Source organism: Heloderma suspectum, chromosome 2 (assembly GCF_057233095.1).
Source record: "Heloderma suspectum isolate Gila_16-S chromosome 2, 16-S_ref, whole genome shotgun sequence".
NCBI classification, from domain to species: domain Eukaryota; kingdom Metazoa; phylum Chordata; class Lepidosauria; order Squamata; family Helodermatidae; genus Heloderma; species Heloderma suspectum.
This window is the reverse complement of record NC_139459.1, coordinates 52,511,591-52,527,105: the sequence shown is the minus strand read 5'-3', so window position 1 is coordinate 52,527,105 and position 15,515 is coordinate 52,511,591. Positions and strand designations below refer to the sequence as shown.

The 15,515-nt window shown below is 42.6% G+C and overlaps 1 long non-coding RNA gene across 1 annotated transcript in view; it reads right to left on the bottom strand.

The window, feature by feature from the left end:
* Window positions 1-737: 737 nt before the first annotated feature.
* Window positions 738-15,515, bottom strand: part of LOC146352247 (uncharacterized) — a 28,453-nt gene continuing 13,675 nt past the window's right edge. Inside the window, exons 2-3 of the long non-coding RNA XR_014787645.1 lie at window positions 12,867-12,945; window positions 738-11,567 (exon numbers count right to left, since the gene is read on the bottom strand). This is a non-coding gene — a long non-coding RNA (uncharacterized LOC146352247). The remainder of the gene's footprint in view (window positions 11,568-12,866; window positions 12,946-15,515) is intronic.

Below are 15,515 nucleotides of genomic sequence, written 5' to 3'. Positions count from 1 at the left end.
ATATCACTTAAGGCCAAATTATTCAATCACTCAATCAAGCAGGTAACATTACAGAAGGACCTGAAATGGAACAGTGAGATCTCTGAAGACTCGTTTAGCATGTTTGGCTGTGGCAAAAAGATACAGTGTCAGCATGCTGGCTTCAGCCCTTGGTGTGCCAGTCATGTTTATGAAAAGGCTACACACTGAACTCAACACTGGATCGGCTATTGACAGCTGTTCATAAGTTATTTGAGAGCTTACAATCAACTGATGGAAATCAATCCATGCTAAGTTCAATGTATGGCATCAGCATGCACAGGATTAGCTTTCTATAGCAGCTCAGTGGGCACATTTGGAATTTTGAGAGAGAATATTGTGGGTGCTCTAACAAAATGGCTGCCATGGGGCATGCCCATTTACAAAATGGTTGTCATGGTGAGCATGGCCAGCACAAAACACACATTTCCCAGAAGGCAAACTGGTGAGACTAAAATAAAAATATCCTCCCTAAGAACCTAGGTACAAGGCAGAGGTAGGGTCTAAACTCCAAAACAAAACAAAAAACCATTCTTCTCAACCCCCAGCTTGTTGCTCCAGCATCCATTTTACAGCTGACAAACTGATGAGACAAGCAACTAGGTCAAGAAACTGAATACAAGGCAGTGGTGGGGACTGAGCCTCAGGTGCCAAATCACATATTTTCCACCACAAAGCACAAGAAAATACCAATTTCACAGAAGGCAAACTGGTGGTGCTCCAACTCCAAGAAACACAATCCCACACACAAGCAAAGCACCCACTCACACCACAGACCCACACCAACAAGCAAACAGACAAGCTAAAACACACCCATGAATGCATAACTCACGTGCACACATAGCACAGACAGGACATGCCCTCACACACACAGACACCTCTATTCCCCCACCCAGGATGACCCCCTACCATCCCCTAGCATTCCTTTTCCTTTTTTTCTGGGTGGTAGGGTCTGCTGGACTGCAGCTATTCACCCTTTTCTTCTTCTTCTTCAAGGAATGCCTCAGGGGGCCACATGGGGCCCAGAAACATTCTTGGGAAATAAAGACAGTACTGGTAACTAGCACTTCACCTTGCAACTCACCAGCCTCCCAGTTAAAAAATTTAAAAATCTTTAAAAAAAAAAATCTTGGTGGTGGGGTGTGAGTGGGCAGAGAGCCTGGCAAATGCCAAAAGAGGTGTCCACACACACATTGGTGCCCATTTTGGAGACCCCAGCTATAGCTGAAAGTAGCCCTTACACACTGAGTGACAATGTAATGAATAGACCCTCAGAAATCTCACCATCCTATTTCAGGTTGTCATATTTTCATCCTATTTCACAACCTGCTGTATTTTGAAAGCTGTTCCCTTTGAGACAGCCACTCTGGGAAGGGAAAATACTCAAAGTGTCATTATTTTAAAATACTGTCACTAATCCTGCTAGTCTGATATGCCTCCCATTTTATATATGGACCTTCTTTGGCCCTTATCTGAATAGTTGTACTTGCCGAGCACTTGTGGAGCAGAAGAAGATGACGGCAAAGATTGTGGAGACAGCACATGCAGGCACTCCAGAAGCATATTTGAGCATTTTGTGGGAATTCAGATCAGGTGCTCTGTACTGACAAAAGCTCAACACCTTTTGCATAAAATACTGGGTTGCTCCTGCATCCCTAATTTGTTTTAATTTCTTTACATTGATTAGGGTTGCTTTAATTGCACCATACCTTACTGGCATGCTGAAAAACACTCCCAGCACCTTGGTCAGAAGATAGTGCAGGAACCAATAAATAAAATGATGTATTAATTACTGTTTAGTGTTCAGCACTTCAGAGAAAATTGTGCTAAACCCCCGGAAAACAGAGTTTTTCTACGATACTGTGGCATAATGAGTAATGTAAAAGAAGGATAGAAATAAAATCTGAGGTTGAAAGAAATCTAAAATGCATTAATCTATTGAATATTAGAGGATGAAACAGGAGCCACCTTAAAGAAAACCATGGTGAGTTTCTGCACTTTAATTAGATCAGCTCTTTCCCCCATTATGGTTAATGAAGCTATGATATAACTGCTCCATAAATTTTGGACAAACTCTGACCTTTGCCAGGGAGATCTGGACCTTACCACTGATATTTTATTTTATTATATTTTGGGGAATCTGGATTTGGTTTACAGATGAAAGTCTTTCCTTCCCAGCACTTCAATTAAACACTCTCTCAAGAGGAAGATGAGCTTCACAGGTATGGACAAATTGCATAACACATCCTGCATCACACAATCCTAGAGATAACCCTCTTTATAGGAGTATTAAAGTGGCTTCTGATGCATGGTGACTCTTTCCTTTATCTGGAACAGTATCTGCACAGACTGTGCTACATGACCTGGAATGTCTGTTCCTAAAGAGGGACACTCTTTTTGATTCATACAGCCCAGCCTGCACATATTCTTCTTGTCAGGGACTTTGGGAATCATAGGATCTGACGCTCATCAAAATGCAAGGAACCTGGACTCCTGCTTTTGGTCAACAAAGCAGCATCTTCTCCAGTTTCCACCTCAGCCTGCTGATCTGAGCTGCAAGTCAGGGACTCTTGAGCTGGTGGACATATCCTCCAGTTCTAGATTTGCGTACAGCCACCTGTCATTACACTGCAGGCCCACTGAACATTGGCCACGTTTGCATGTCATGCTAAGCCACCCTGCGAATAAGCTATGCACTGTGGGTTGTTTGCAGATGATTGGGCTCACCATTACTTGTTCTCCCCCTCCTTCTCCCTGGTCCTCCAGCCAGTATCCCAGTCTCCTTGCAGCAGAATCAGTCTTGTCCCTTCCTGCTCCCATCTCTACCTGTTTTCATTCGCCACCATGGTTTTTTCTTTTCTTTTCTTTTCTTTTCTCTTTTTTTTCTTTTCTTTTCTTTTCTGGAGCCTCAAAAATGCACAATCGGAGTCATTTTGTTTGTTTTTTGGCCCCAGAAAATTATGTTCTTAGGGGTGTCTCATACATGTAATCTTGCCTGGTCAATTTCCTTGTATGTTTCAGCTGTCAAAGGGAGCAGCAAAGTGGAGTAGGTAACATACATGGAAATTGACAAGGTGAGATTTCATATAGGCTAAGTTGAGCACAGCTGCCAAGGTCCAATTGCTAAGTTCTCAATTGAAAAGCATAGTTTTGAATGTATTACATGTGACTGTGAGGCTCTGGGAAGGAAGGTGAAGGACCTTGGGACACAGGTGGTGTTTTCATCAGTCCTTCCTGTTATAGTTTGTGGCCTAGGAAGTCGGAGAAGAATAATCAAAGTGAATGATTGGCTACACAGATGGTGTCATTGGAAAAGACCTGGTTTCTTGGACCATGATCTATGCTTCTGTGATGTAGAAATTCTGGCAGGAGATGGGTTGTACCTCTCAGTCACTGGGAAGGCCTGAGCTGGTCTCACAAACCTGATTGGGAAGGCTTTAAACTAAAACTTGTGAGGGATTTAGTAGACCACAAACTAAACATAAGCATTAAAGTGTTCAGATCATGAAAATAATGGCACTGTTTTATTCTGCTTTGGTCAGACTTCTCCTGGAGTACTGTGTGTAGTCCTAGGCAGTACATTTGAAGAAGGGTATCAACAAACTGGACCATGTCTAGAGGAAGGCAACAGAGATGATGAGGGGCCTGGATGAAGTCCTATGAGGAATGGTTGAAGGAGTTGGGTATTTTTAGTTTGGAAACAGATGATTAAGAGGCAATGCCATAGCCATCTTCAAATATCTGAAGATAAATTTATGGAAGAAATTTCTTCTCCTTTGCTTCAGAGGGTGGAACCTGAAGTAAGTGGGTCAAGAAGCAAGTGGTTCAAATTACAAGGAAGAAGAGTTGCCCTAAACATTACAAAGAAGGTCCTGATGGTACAAGCTACTCAACAGTGGAACAGTCTGCCTCAGAAAGTATCAGGCAGACTCTTCTTTGTTAGAGGTTCTTAAGCAGAGGCTGGCTAGCCATCTATCAGGGAACCTGCAGCAGTCAGTGGAGGCTGGTGGTTCCAATGTCAGTGGGGTGGTGATTCCACTCCGACTGACTGACTGTGTTTCGGTCAGAACCAGTTAGAACTCTTGAGGAGCTCCTTGGATAGCTCCTTTAGAGTTTTGACTGGTTCTGATTGAAACCCAGAGCAGATTAATCACCCCTCTGACATCAGAGCCACCAGCCTCCACTGGTAGCAGTGGATTTCCTGGATCAGGGGGTTGGGCTAGATTATATTTAATATCCCTTCCAGCTCTGTGATTCTAACTTTTGAACTCCAAGTCCTCTTGCATCAGGTTGATAATACATGTAAATACAAGATCACACTATTAATTAACCAGAACCACAACAGGTTCTCTTATCACAGTAACTAGTATACAGTAGTAGCACCCCTCCCAGTGAAATAGCCCCTTCCATCCTTAACTACCTTTGCTACCACAGTGGGGAGGAGATCTAATTAAACTATTAACTAATTTGCATTGTGGCATTTAATGTTCATCTAGTGACTATTTGCTAACAATGTGAAAAACATTTCACTTTTTCCTTGGGATATTTCTCACTTCCCACAGAATTTTGTTGCGTGTACAGGAAGTTTGTCCACATGAATTGATATACAATTTCACAATGCAGATCTGAATCTTTGTATTACATGGAGTGCATATTATCTGCAATAAGGCTAATTGTGCATTATGGTACCCATTCAAAGAGTCCAGATACCTTGCTAAGCAATATAATGCAGATTTCAATAATTGTTGTACATCACATACACAACTGGCCCCATTACACAACAGCTTCAACATCCAGTCACTACTTTTTTGTTGATCTTACAATAATAATTTAAAACCTGCTGCCTGTTTGGTATAGTGATCCATAACAATGAATGTGTCGTTTTTGCATAGGGAGTGGAGAGTCACAAATATTCATGGCATCTCTATGATTTGCTAACAACAGATTTTTCTGTAATGAAGAGTTGCATAATTGCTAACCATAATGCAGATTTCTTTTGCTGTTGGAAGCCCAGCTTATATCTTTCTAGTTACATAATAATGGATCACTTAGAGAAATTTGCTAAAAATATTGCAACCAGTTTAAGGTGAAAAGAAGAGAAGTCACTTTAAATCATTGGGTACACAAATATGTGTTAATGTATCATTTGTTTATTAAAAGGCCCTTGGAAACATGTGTCAAACAGGACAGACTTTCTGCAACATTTTGCTCAAATCTCACAGCAAGCAGCTTACTCAGTCTGAAAATTAATTTCAAGAAACATGACTGACCACTGAGTAATTTTAGCAATAGTTTTTGCTGAGCCTTTTGTGGTAAACAATGTTGTTAGCTGAGCAGAAGAGTGACTAGACTTCAAAATGAATAGGCCTACAGGCAAGTACTGAAATACTTCATTGCCCAATAGTATGCTAGAGATTCTTTTATTATGAGCAAAGCACATTAAATTCCTAGGCAGTCACCACACCAAACACACAAAAAGCAGAGAACCTACGTTTAATTCTTCATTTTTGCTCCTGAAAAACCAGGAACATGCTTCTGAAATCTGCCCTACAAATATTTTATAAATTAAAAGGTGTTTTATAATACTGTGTATGTCACATAGCAAAACTGTGTGGAGAGAGACAGACAGACAGACAGACAGAGACAGAGTAACTACACTTCAAATGTTCCCAGGGCTGTCCTTACTTACCCCTATATGTTGTCTGGTACATTTTCTCTAGTAGCACATGGGAGAGAGGTGTTCCCTTCCTAAAATGTCATCGGGGCACATGTGGTTCTGCTATTCAGGAATGATGGAAGATAGGAGATTACAGTGTTTCAGCCCTCTCCACTAGTGGTTTGCAAGCTGGGGCATTTGCCAGGGCCCCAGGACGAGCATGGGTCCACCACCTTAACAGGGTTAATATTTCTGCTTGGCACAGTATCCAAGAACAACTGATGCAGTCTAAGAGAACTTTCAGTTTGCACATCTTACTTTTTCCAGGCTAGGGGGACCCACTGAGAATCCTTGGGGTGGGGTGGGGTGGGTTGGGGGGAAACTTCACGACAACAAAATGAGAAGCATGTTGGAGTATTATCCAGATTTTCATGGAAACAGCTTTGGTCCATCAGGAACACATGAAGCAAGAAAAGCAAAGTGTTCTGTGCCTTTAAAATCAGCTTTTGTCCCATTCCAGCCAACAGTCAGGAAGTTAGAGCTCCCATCCCCTTTCTCCTCTTCAGGGAGTAAATACAGGGATATAGATGCTTCACCCATTGACAGTCTGTAGCCTGTGTTGCCCAGTCATAAAACCCCAGTTGCACACTTCCAGAGAGTAAATACAATGATCTAGCTGCTTCACACATTCTCAGTCTGCAGTCTCTGTTGCCTGCTTTCTCCCCACTGAGAATCTGTAGCGTCTTTTTCCCCTTGAGAAAATTGTAGCCATGCTGTTTGAAGTACTAGCTATCTAGCAAGTGGAGGTGGCCAGGAGCAGGAGCCTGCAGCCCTAGTATTTTGCTGTACTGATACAGCAATACAGTGAAAACTATAAAATGCAGGAGAGGAGGAGGCCAGCAGAAGTAGGAGCAGCGCTTTCAGAGGGAGGCAACTCCAGCCAACCCTTTCCCTCCATGCAGAGAAGCAGCAAAGTTACACAAGCATCAGAGAAGCACATAATCATGGCTCTCAATAGGGCTGGGCTATGGAGGCTAGTTACTCCCACTGGCGAAAAGGAAGTACAGCAAAATTCTGAAGGTACAGAAAAGCGCTCTAATGCAGGCTAGTTACTAGTTACCCAGGTTACCAAGGTCATGGCCAGGTTAAAGACACTCCCCTACGAATGCCCAATCATACTGAATTTAAAGAGGAGGGATGGACACACAGCAGCTGAACTGCAGGGGAACCAAATTAAAGAAAGGAAAAAATGGAATAAAAGTACGCGGCAAAAATGCAGCTTCTCCACAGGTAAACTCCAGGGTAGCTGCAGACTGGCCACAACATCATGTGCCACAAAGGATCTCCAAACAGTCCCAGTCACCCATGAAGACAGGCCCCCGGAGCCAGCATTGTCTGTGATTTTACAAGTTTGGCTATGCTAAACAATCAGCCCCAATCCCAGCTACACTGAGTTATCAAGAGACCAGTTAAACCTCCCCCCCCATCTTCCTCCTTCCTCCCCTCCTTCTCTGTATTCAGCTCTTCTCTTCTGCTTCACCTCCTTTCATCATTTCTGGTAAAATACCAAACGACTCCCTTTTTAATAGTCTGGGAAGACAGTGACCTAGTCTGCATGATCACCGCTGCCCACCATGGCTTGTTTAAGCCATGGTGAGCTGCGGTGTTTTCGAATATTCAAGGCGCAGCTTGTCGTGCCATCCAATTTCAAGCAGCAGGGCTTGTGTGGGGGTTAAACAACCCTCATATAACCCTAGAACAAGCCATGGGTTATGCGAGGATTGTGTAATCCTCACACAATCCCCGCCACCCAGGTTTGGACAAGATGACAAGCCGTGGCCAAGGCTTGACTATTCAAAAATATTAAATAAGCCACGGTGGCTTATTTGATCATGGAAACCAGCCCAAGATGTCACATGAGCTCCACCCTTCCCTTCCCTTGTTTCTCCAAGCTGCGGTGTTCATCCCAGACTGCTTCTTTCCTCCTCCTCCTCCTCCTCCTTGTACTTTAATTCCCAAACCACCTTAAAAATTCTTTGCCAGTTGCTTTGCAACGTATATTGTCCAAAAGCCTCTCCTGGATAGCAATGAAAAATAGATAACTTCTTATTATGTGCTTGCAAAGAATATAGCTAATCTTCCTTGCACTCTAATACATTTATTACCTATCTTTGGAACAATGATCAAAAGTTGCTGTTCAAACTGTTAAAAAATAAAGTCCCACTGGAAAAGTACATCACCCCCTAAATTCCCTACTTCAAGATCCTGCTTTGGTGCTGCTACATTTTGATTTCTATGTACAGCTCTGGTTGCCCCCTGTGACTGACACTGTAGAGCTGTGAAAGGTGCCAAGAAATGACCAAGGGGGCTGGAGCACTTTTCTTATGAGGAAAGGCTACATCATTGTGGGCTTTTTCACTTAGGAAAAAAGTCAGCTATGGAACAACCATAATAGAAGTTTATAAAATTATCAGTGATGTGGATAAAGTGGATAGGTAGAAGTTTTTCTCCTCGTAATAGCAGAACTGAGGACCATCCCATTAAACTGATCAGCAAAACATTCAGATTTACTATAAATAAGCATCATGATCTAACAGGCTCTTGTTATGCTCTTATATCAGAAATAGAGTCCTAGTCACCTCCTAGCTAAAGTGATACTTAATTCTTCATTCTGTCACTGAATCTGCCTTTCTGATATAGTTTGGTAGTACGAATGAAAATAAAGTGAATTGGACAAACAATTTGTGGGAAATGTTGTTTGTGGGAAGGGTTGACTGAATTCTGTTACCCTGAGACTGCAGAGCTGAAGGGAGGTGCACTCTGTCCTCTGTCACCAGCCAGGAGATCAAAAGCCACTGAGAGGCTGCACTTGCTGCCTCCCAGGAAGAGCATCATATCAAGGAGCTGACTAGTCTGGCCCCATCCACCAACCAGAGAAGGAACAGCTCTGGGAGCTTACTTGTCAGAAGGAATGCTCTGATCCAACTTCCTGTTACCCTGGCGTAGCAGAGAGGAAGGGAGGTGCACTCTGGCCAGGAGACAAAGATAAACAGGGAAATGACACCCTTTGCTTCCCAGGAAGAAAATCATGGCAAGGGGTGGAGCAACCTGGCCCCATCCATAGGCCAGTGAAGGTGCAGTTGCACCAGGGCTTGCTTTTCTCTCCTCTCCTCTCCTCTCCTCTCCTCTCCCCTCCCCATTCCTTTTTTCCTTTTGTATGATACCTATTAGATTGTGAACCTGTGGGCAGCCTTATCTTTTAATATCTGTACAACACTTTAAAAAATTAGGTGTTTTATATCATCATCATCATACATTCTCACAGAGGTAGAAAAATTCAGCAGCCCAGGAGCTGACCAGATAATTCAGGTTTTTAGGAAATGGAGGTTCTCTGCATGGAGACTCTGCCCTGATGGCAACATACTCCCCTAATACTTTGACAAGCCAATGGGGAGTGCTAAGAAAGCTATTAGGTTTGTTTCACAATAATTATTTATTTATTTGATTTGTACCCTGTCTTTCTACCCAAAATGGCATTCAAGCTGGCTTATAATCACTAATAAAAACAACAACCAAATACACTTAGAGAGCAGTCCTATACCCCTAGGCAGCATCTGGGGGACATAGGATTGTTCGGCTTCCTGGCTCCAAAGTCAGAAACAAGGCTCTGACCTCGGAGCCAGGAAATCACACTCCCCATCCCCTCCCCCTCATAGCCAGCACTGAGAGAACCATGCCAGCTACCCCTCCACGCTCAGAAAACAAATCACAGAGATGGGGAAAAGGGGGCGTTCCCTAGGGTGGGGAGGGGAGGAAAATAGGGTGGCAGCCATACGCCAAATCCTATGGCTTCCCCAGCCTACTTCCCTCCTCCTCCAAGCCTCCTCTAGATGGGCGGAAACACCCATCTAGCTTAAATGCAGAGCAGGAGGCACAACATGTATTCTGCTCTGCATAGGATACTTGTAAGCCTCCAGGTTTGGAGGCTTAGTACCCAGGGCAGATCACATAGGATTGCACTCTAAAACACAATTAGAAACAATTAGAAACACAACAACAGAGTAAAAACAGGATACACCTCAACTGACCCATTTACACACCAAAGGCCTGCCTGAATAAAGTAGTCTTTGCCTGCTGGTGGAAGGACAATATAGCATGCCTCCACCTAGCGTCCCTTGGCAGGGAGTTCCACAGCCATGGAACAGGCATGGAGAATAGCCTCTCTGACCTTCAGAAAAGTGTACACACACACACACACCCCGCTTCATCCTGCACACATGAAATCTGCTTTCAAAATTCAGAATTCCCCTTGGCATTCAGACAGAAAATTACGGGTAAGGGAAACTATGTAGCAGTAGAAAAATGTATTTTCAAAATATGTCTGAAAAAAGAGGAAATGAGATAAACATCTCATAAAATTGATTAATTTAACAGTGTATGTCTTACTTCCTTTATAACATCGCTAATGTTGCCATTCATATTATCGTAATCTTTAATACGAACAATATAAAATACCGTATCTGTGTTGGAAGTGGCTAACCATAGTCATGGTTAAGTGAATCAAATCCAAAGCTGTTTTAAAGGACATGCAGCTATCATGGGAAAAAATGTATTTGGATAACAAAACAGTGTGGTCAGCATTGTTTCCAGTACCAACAACCTGAAATCTTATTCTGACTTCGATGATGAATTTATCTTTTTAAATACAAGGTAGTAAACACTCTGTATGGTCTGGAGATACAAATGCAGCAACCTTGCTAAAGCTAAGCTTGTCTTGGGGGGGAGGATCTTCATGACAATGGAATGAGAAGCGCATTGGAAGTATTATCCGAATTTTCATGGAATTGGCTTTGGTCCATCATGGACACATGAAGCAAGAAAAGCCGAGTGTACTGTACCTTTAAAATCTGGTTTTCTTGGGTCACACAGCACTTCAAAAGAACATACATCTGGGTTTGGTGGGGGGACTAGAACGGAATGTCATCAACCTGACAGGGGCTGCTCAACCAATGAGAGAAGCTTGTTTCCCTTCCCTGTCCAGGCCCCCCCCCCCATTTTGCATGAAGCAGCCCAAATCCCCAATTCTCCAGTGCAGCATCTGAAGGCTCCCTATGAGAACATCCCACCACCCCAATTTGCCCCATTCCAGCAAACTGTCATGGAATTATTGCTCCTACCTTTCTCTAATGCTCACACTTTTCAATGAAGAAGCCAAACCTCCCAATTCTCTAATGCATCATCTGAAAGCTCTCCCTGAGAGCATCTCCCCCGCCCCAATTTTGCCCCATTCTATCAAACTGTCATGGAGTTATTGCTTCTATCCCCCACCCACCTTTCTCCTTCTCTGAGCACTTTCTCTCTGCTTGCAATGAAAGGCTCCCGAAACCTCACCAGATCAGAGAAGTGACTTTACATAACATCAAAGAAGCGACTTTACACAATATTGGAAATGTAATTTAACACAACAATAGAGAAGCAAAGTAATGCAAACATCAGATAAGTACGTCATCATGGAGGCTAGTTACTGGTGAAATGGGAGTGCAGGGTGATTCTGATGCTAGAAAGGCTCAGTGAGGTCATGGCCAGGTGAAAGACACACCCTTGGCAGGGCTATCATGCAGAAGTAAATGCAGAGGATAGGGGCACACAACACCAGAAGCATGGAGAACCTGAATTAAAAAATAAAATGGAGTAAAAGTAGTCTCAGAAAATCCGGCTTTTCCACCAGAAATCTCTGGGGTGGCTGCAGATTGACCATGATGTCATCTGCTGCCAACGACCTCGAAATGCTCCCAATTTGCAGCAAATCCCCCATGATGGCAGCCGCTTGGTCTGGTCAATGCTTAGATGGGAGACCATCTGCCTGGAATCCCTCTGTATGCTGCCTTGAGTTCTACAGAAGAAAAGCAGGATATAGATGTACAACCATAAGTAAATAAATATAACATGCTTAGCTGAGATCCAGAAAATTAAAGATTATCTGCTTAACAATATAATATGTCTTCCCCCTGCCTCCCATTCAGTGGCAGGCATTTGCAGTTATATTTTCATCCCAATTTGTTTTCTTAGGTCTACTTGTCCCTCTCCACATGCTTCTTACAAGTCAACAGCCATTAGCTAGCACTTAATACACACAAGGGTAGTCTGATGTAGGGACTCATCATGAAAGATGAAGCCACATCTGTGATGTTCTCAACACTAGCGCAAAGTGTCTTGATGCAGTACTATTGTCCCAAGACAGTGGGCAGCTGCAGGAGTTCTGATTACTGTAACATAGGGGTGTTATGGGTTAGATCATATATAGGCAACTCAGTGCACAACAGATGGGTTGGACTACAACTCCCATAATCCATGGCCATTGGCCATGTTGGCTGGGGCTGATGGAATTGTAGTAAAAAAATCTGGAGGCAAGCAGGTTGCCAATCCCTAGGTTAGATTCTAGTAGCAGTGCAACAGTGCGAACTTTAGCATTGCATTTATGTTGGGAGTGGGATGCTGGTTCCCAGACCTATGCTGTGCTAGCAACTGTGATGCTCATGGGTTCTCATTATAAGCATCACAACCTAACAGCAGATGGCTAAATGCTACACAAAGGGTGGTTCTATGATTCTTCTTCCTTATGCAATCAGGAGTGGAGTACTGATAGGGGGATGGTCTGGTTAATGGTTTCTGCCATTTGTCTGCTCAAAATTTTGTAATCGAGAACTAGTGCCAAAAAAAATTCCCCCCTCCCTCCTAATCTCTTTTCCTTTTGGTGTCATGTCTTTAGATTGTAAACTTGAGGGCTGGGCCTGTCTTATTATTAATCTTGGTAAACTGCTCTGGAGATCACTTTCAGCTGAAGAGCAGGGTCAAAATACTTCAAATAAAATTTGAACAATTTCCCCCACAAGCTGCTTTTCTCTCAATGAGGGAAAAGATCTAAGGACCTCACATCTTTTCCCTCACTGAGAGAAAAGCAGGTCCTCATATCTTTTCCACACAGGTGAGAAAACGCTTGGAAGGGGCAGACAAATGGCAAGAAAGCTTGCTTCCCTTCCCTTCCCCGCCCCAGCCCCAGTCCAGTGCTTTTATTTAAAGACAACAAAGGGAAATAGAATCACAGAACTTCCCTGCATGTGTACTTTAGCCCTCAGATTGAACATAAACATTAGCAGAAGTTGAGACATAAGAGGCAACATGATATCTTCACCTATAAAACAAACCAATGGTGTGAGAATTTGATTGCAGATTAACTTTAATTATTTGCTTGACTTGCTTGAAAGTGGAACCTGCAAGAATGAAAGGTGAATAGTAAATAGAAAGTGTCTTTTAGTACAATGTTTTCCTCATATGCAATGTACATTTTAATGGAATACATCTGATATATCACATGTATGTAAAGATTCTGTTTAGGGAGACGGATGATAGATAAGCCTGAATTGGCTTGATTATTTCTGTACCGCACACTATCATAAAGCTGAAAAGGCAGTTTTAAGGTTTAATGCACATTTAATTTAGATAGTTATTGTGTTGATTCTATGATATTATTGATGTAAAATAGGTTAAGTTAAATAATATATTTGTTCATCGTGTTATGCGAACAGAGGTTGGGCCATGAAAAGAATTCTTATTTAATTGCTATGTTGGTGTGTGTGTGTGTGTGTGTGTGTGTGTGCCAATACTCGTTGAAGAGTTAACTATGTGACTTTATCCTGGAGTTCTGCTTGCTGAGCGGGGATACTAAATTCCACTGCACTGGAGGAATGACAAGCAATGTGGATATTGTCAAGTTATACATCGTGCCACTGTTGTGCCAATTGTATGTATCACTGGTGTGTAAGCTATATGATTGTTGGTTGGCAGTGTGGTTGCCATGGATGCTGCAGGAGTGGCTGTTGGTGTTGCTATGTTGTCTCTTATTTTTACTGGTATTGTTTTGCTTTCTTCTTCACTGCTGGGAATGCACAGGATGGTGATTACATTAGGCGGGTGTAATGCTGGCATAGCCCTCGTGTAGCAAGCACCTGCATAGCATGATGATGGAATCAGTTTATGAATCCATAATGCCGACTGAAATGAACTCACATTTCTTCTCACAGCTTATTAAAACTTTTGTCACATCAAGCCAGATTAAAAAAACAAACACCTCACACAGAGCCACTGTATGTTTGAACATGTTGGTTCAGCATGACTGATATGGCATGCCACTGGGATACTATTTAATTCACCAATATGTGCTAAGTAGATATGAGGATAGCTAGAACCATTTTATTCATTTCTAATATTTAGTATGGACATTTAATGGCAAAATGCTACCCAGGGAACAGAAAATTCACCCAATGTTTGTTTTACAAAACTGAAACAAGGTTTCCCAAAGCTGTCACTGTATGGTTGCTTTGGCCATTTATTTTTCCACTTCAGATGCTGCTGCTTGTTTCAAAATCTTTTATGTAAACACAGATTAATAGATTTTAAAAATTGCAGGCACAGTTAAAAGATTAGTTATCCTAGTAATCATATATTACTGGGTTCAGGCCAAATGTTACATTCTGATACACCTGGAGAACCCCAGCCTTGCATCCAATCATAAGCAGCTTCATTTGGGAATCCAGCCATTTGGACCTGTCCCAAGACAAAACTAACAAACTGCCTCATCTATTATATGAGTCTGCCGAGGTTATCAAAAGTCATCCTGTATCAGACTTATCCACATTTGTTTTGTTCTTTGGGAGTTCTTTCATTTTTTCATAATGCAGCAGAGCCTTTTATCCTGTTGCAAATAGAAGGTAACCAAGTAACTGTCAGAGCAATCCCATGCGTGTCTACTCAGAAGTAAGCTTCATTTATTTTAAAGGGACTTATTCCTAGGTAAGTGTATAGTGAAGGTAGGCAACCTTTTGGGGAATGAGGACACACCTAGCAATCTGAGAATTTGTCCTGGGCACCACCACAAAATGGGTAAGCTGCAGATGAAAATATTGGCCTGCAGCTACCTGCTATCTTCATTTCCTAAGAATGTATCTGAGCCCCGCATGTGGCCCAGAAGCATTCTTGGGAAAAGAAGGCGAGAGCAGCAAGAGGCCTTCACTTTTCTTTGAAACTATCTCAGCTGCCAGTAAGAAATGTTGTTACTAAAAAAATAATAATTTAAAAGTAGGAAGTTTAGGGGACCTCGGTGGGGACCAAGGAAGGTGTCTGAGTGCACACACTTGCCCATGGGTGCCATGTCGCCTACCCCTGGTGTAAATGATAGCAGTCTGTCATACCCAAAAATTTTTTTACCAGTAATTACCAGTTACTTGTTGTAATATATGCTGCTAAGTGCTCCTGGCCACGTTTGCAGCTCTGCCAAGACTAGGTGGACAAAAACCTTGTGACTGTGCAATGGCCCTTTGATAACAGTGATGATCCACAGGATCTGCTTGTGTGACATGATTTGTATGACACCTGTTAAATGCAAGAAAAAAATAAACAAAAGAAAATATGTATACAGTGCATAACTGATCCAAGGAACTTACTGCCATGGGAATTAGACACAGTGAAGACTGTTTGCATCATCATTAGTAATTGAAAGTGAGGTGAATTTTATAATTCTTCTAGAAAATTGAGTTCTCCCATAGCACTGAAGAAAAGGAAACCCCTAAAATTAATGTATACTCCATGTGTTTTCCTGATCCAGCTTGATTCCCACTTCGAGCTTGATCTAGCTCGAAGTGGGCTAGATGAAACAACGATCATGTGGATCCACAGTTGGCTACAGAATCGGACTCAAAGAGTGCTTATCAATGGGACCTTCTCAAGCTGGGGAGAGGTAACGAGTGGGGTACCGCAGGGCTCAGTCCTGGGCCCAGTGCTCTTC